The sequence below is a fragment of the Saccostrea cucullata genome, unplaced genomic scaffold, assembly GCF_032062105.1.
Source record: "Saccostrea cucullata isolate Sc308-1 unplaced genomic scaffold, CSIRO_AGI_Scuc_v1 ctg7522, whole genome shotgun sequence".
Taxonomy (NCBI): domain Eukaryota; kingdom Metazoa; phylum Mollusca; class Bivalvia; order Ostreida; family Ostreidae; genus Saccostrea; species Saccostrea cuccullata.
The window spans coordinates 627-5,137 of NW_026927799.1; the positions used below are offsets into that span (position 1 = coordinate 627).

Below are 4,511 nucleotides of genomic sequence, written 5' to 3' on the forward strand. Positions count from 1 at the left end.
GCAATCGATTCAAAATCTTTTGCAGATATCTTCTCTGTCTTCATTCATTTTAATTGTCAGACATTACCCTTTGCCAAATGCATAATTATTATGCATTTTAAAGTGCATTTTTAAGAATGTCAAGATTTTTTTCTTGTCGAATAAATAAGAACAAACACCTATTATTCTCAGAAGTCTATTGTCAAACAATTCAAATTTATGACAGAGCAATCACTGGATTTTGAAACAAAGATGGGTACAAGTATCTCGGAGAAGTAACCATCACTAGACTTTTAAAACTGTTCGAAAGCAAACAAGATTTTAAAACACCACATTTTAAAGCGGAAAAATATCTATTGATTTTAATGGTTTTGGAATTTAATTTAAACCTGGATCAAGTAAAAGAAAGCACCAGACAGTTTTATTCAATTGGGATTTACATGCATAATAAAAGAAAACATTTGAAAACAAATGAAATGTCTTATAAACTGTACCAAATTTATCAGAATCTTTCTATGAGAAAGTTGCTTTTAGTAAAATGCACCATATTTTTTTTTAAACTTGATTGCGTTCAAGGATTGTCCAACAATTTTGAAAATAAAGTAATTGATCATCACTAGTGAAACACTGGTTTTTATTTTAAATTCAACTTAGTTTTATGAAATATCTATAATTTTTGAGATTGCAAAAATATTAATAATGATTTGTTTCCAAGATGTAATTCATCAAAACTTCCTTATGCATATGTTTTTTTTTTAATTCTTTTGTAGTTGTTATTTATAATTAAAGGATTATTTTACCCAATAAACACAGTTTTGCGTCCTTCATAAACGCTACAATTTATTTCAAGTTGACAAGTTGATGGGCACATAAATTAAATTTAACTTTGTTCCAAGACTCATTACGCAATCAGTAGACTTTTTTCGAAGGAAACACAAGTGTTTACGTACTGAGGATTGAACTTATCCAAATGTTGTATTTACTTGCAGGATGCGACAACTACATGTTATATGTATATGTAATTCAGTCAATAAAATACACAAATTGGAATAATAATTAAATGGACAAAATATATATATCTACTAATCAAGCACCTGTCAGTACAAAGGTATGCCTTAGGGCAATATACTGTTAAAACTAAAAATTCAGGAAACAAACTAATAAAAAAGTGATCATTTACACTTATTTTAAAATAGTTAAGATGTATACGTTTTTCAATGTACGAAGGGGAGAATTAAAACAACATAAGGAAAGCAAAGAAAAAATATCAATATTCTAAACAGTCATGATGTGAAGTTTAATTTTACACGTACAAAAGAAAGTTATATAGAGAGCGTTGTAATTTTAATTTGAAAGAAGATATTGAAAAATATTCCCGTTGAAGAAATATATCGATACATGTTTTATTTATACATTGTCAAAATTTAAAGGCTAGTACATATCCTCTGGTACTCCTTTGACGTGCTTTCATAGTTCATGTTCATTACAATAGGCTCTACATAATTCTCTTCCTCTGATCCATTTCCAATTGTATTTGCGCTTTCTGTAATGGTTATAAGACGAAAACTGTCCATTATGTCAGATATTAGACGACCCGAGGCGCGTTAGCGCCGAGGAGAGTCTAATATCTGACATAATGGTCAGTTTGAGGCTTATAACTTACTTAAAACATTTCACCATTGTCGAACACTTCCATTGTTAACTTATTGGACAGCCACAGGTAAGGTCTCATTCTGCTTGGATGACTACCTGGCACTGTTCATCAAGTTAGGCCAAAGAAAACCAGTTTTGGTTTTTCTTCTGATTTTATTAATAGTAGGAATCATCGAGAGGTGTTTTATATCGATAAATATGAACATTAACTTTGTTTAGTCTTATTTGTCCGCATTGCGACATTTTTTATCTATACTACGCATGCGTAAAAGTCAGTTCTACTAAATTCTTGACAATTTATTCATTTTACAACGCAGCGACGACGGATGACGACGTGCGTTTTGATTTTGAAAAAATACTTTCAGAATCGGGTGTTTTTTCGATGCCATTTATCGATTACACCAAAATACCTCAGTTCAAGTTTTTACCATGAAATCCGGATACATATTCTTATGTTTCGGAGTTTCCCGTTAACAGGTAACTTTTGTAAAGCAATAGGATTTGAAGTATTTTACTCCTACATTTTTGAAATTCGGAGATTATTTCTGGTGTATTTTTTTTTTAAATGCAACACCTTCTCTTTTGTGTGCAGGTTTCGAACTCGGAAGGATTTTACCCCAGTCACTCCTTAAAACAACGACAGACACTCGCTCAAACGACGCAGGACTAGGTGGACAAATGGTAATAAATCACTGAACGAAATTACAGATTCTGTTGGAATTTCGTGAGCGAAATTTTGTGCTAAATGCGGAAAAATGGATATTTCAATAAACAAAAAGCCCAAGGTTGTGTGTAAGAAAATGCATTCTTCTCATTCATTCTTTGTGTCCATTGGATTCTATATTATGTTCCGTGAATCAAGCATTGGGAAATGAATCTATTATATAGCAATGAACGGTGAATTCAGGAACTTTATGATCGGAGCCACGGATGCGTCTACAATAATTAATCTGAGACATTCAATTCACTGGATTTTTTGTGCCATTTTCAATAGGATTTTTTGTGAAATATTAACATTTAACGCTACTATTTTCCTACGTTGTTCATATTAAATTGTTTGATTTGTCATTGCCTTTTAAGTGCTGTTTACTTATTTGCCTCGCTCTTTGTTCTCATTTTAACGTTACCTGTACCTGTCCAATAAGTTGAAACTTATTGGACACCTACAGGTAACTTATTGGACGGGGTGCAGGACAATAACAAATTTATTGAACCAGGTTTAACAAAAGATGACGTCACAGAAATGTTTTAATCGTTTTTATTGTCCAGTACGTCAACATAAAATGTGTTTCGCTTTTTCTATTAACTTATTGATTTGTGTCCATATGTACAACCCTTTTCCATTTTGCAAAAAATCCTTCAATCCATAATTTTTGGACAGAAATAGCCAAAAGGATAAGGGAAAGGATCACCTCAAAGACAATGAGTACCGGTTTGGAGGGATCTGCATGAAATTGATCAAAGAAATCATTTTAAATTATTGTTGAAAGAATAATCATAAACAAACAGTTAAGTCTGTTAACTCCAGAGAAGGCTGGTTAAAAAAATACATAAAGCAGATCGGACAACTATCCAAATAAAATAAATTAAACATTTTAAACAATCAAAGGACATAGATGTTCTCAAAGCCATATCATACATGTACTATTAGGCAAAATTTCCAATTATACGAGGGTACAGTTTCGGAATTGCAAAAGTTTAATCGTATAGATCTTATGAGATTAAGTTGTATTTATAATAAGAAAAAATACCTCCTTTTTCAATGCTGACACAGCCGACGATTTTATTACAGTATATTTCAGTGCAATCACATTGTTGTTGACAAAGGCGGCCATAACTAGGGTAGCGGCATTGTAAAGAACAATTTGGTCCCGTAAGTCCAATGGAGCGTTCTAATTCAAGAAAGACAAAAAAGAAATAAATTTACAGGGGTGGGGGGGTGGGGTGGAAATTTGCAACTAGATATTGTTCCTTGAGGTATCAAACGCATCCTTTCTATCCTACAATTTAAGGAAAGTGGGTATGATTTCAAAACTTCAATTTTCGTGAATCAGTTATGCATGTTTTTTTGTGAATAATCATAAGCTCACTGCAGATAAAGGAAGCTTTGTCCCAGTTTGTATTAAACTTAACACAAGGAGTGACATGAGATAAAATTAATAAATACAGTTTCTCAGAAAGCTTGTAAAAGGATTTCATTTTCTCACTGACCGTGGCTTTCGTGAAAACAGTTTTAATAATCCTTATTTTCTTTTTTTTTCTTTCCATTATTCTTTAGTGAGAAAGAACAAGAAAAAACTGATAAAAATGAAGGCATTTAAATAGTAATGATTGTTGGAATTTTAAAATATCAATCGCAGTCCTTATAAAATTATATCTGATATGATCTGTAGGATTCATAATGGTATATTACCTTCGCATTTACTCCCCTTAAAATTGTACATATATCCCGTGCAGCAATCACCAAGCGATGCTCTACAGAATTAAGAAAAATTGAAATTGATACAGGCATTTAACAGTTGGTATTACAAAGCAACTTTTCATTTTGTTTATTCCAGCCTGAAAAAGAAATACAAAAAACAACTCAAAGAACTAGAGTGTTCATTTAGAGGATAAAAGGAGATGAAGGATACAATGCGTAATGCAATCATTTCGGATTTCTTTTACATCTAAATGTAATGTCTGACTTAAGACAATCAAAAAAAAAAAAAATATAACATAATGAAAAACTTTAAAATTTGAAATTATAATTATTAACTCTTGATCATGAAACTGTATACATAGAAAAATGCTTTCAACTTCTCTTGAAAAAAAAAAACAAATTTGAATTGAAAAAGTTATTCTTACCTTTTACATGTTCCCACGACTTCTCTTAAGAT

At 31.4% G+C, this 4,511-nt stretch overlaps 2 long non-coding RNA genes across 2 annotated transcripts; one reads left to right on the forward strand and one right to left on the reverse strand.

Moving 5' to 3' along the window:
* The first annotated feature begins 1,523 nt into the window (after positions 1-1,523).
* On the forward strand, positions 1,524-2,700 carry LOC134275520 (uncharacterized). The gene is made up of 2 exons (XR_009993837.1): positions 1,524-2,109; positions 2,225-2,700. It is a non-coding gene; the product is annotated as an uncharacterized LOC134275520 (long non-coding RNA).
* A 346-nt stretch (positions 2,701-3,046) lies between these two features.
* Positions 3,047-4,511, reverse strand: LOC134275521 (uncharacterized). Its single transcript, XR_009993838.1, has 4 exons — positions 4,480-4,511; positions 4,046-4,107; positions 3,384-3,524; positions 3,047-3,076 (listed from the first exon to the last, which is right to left on the reverse strand). It is a non-coding gene; the product is annotated as an uncharacterized LOC134275521 (long non-coding RNA).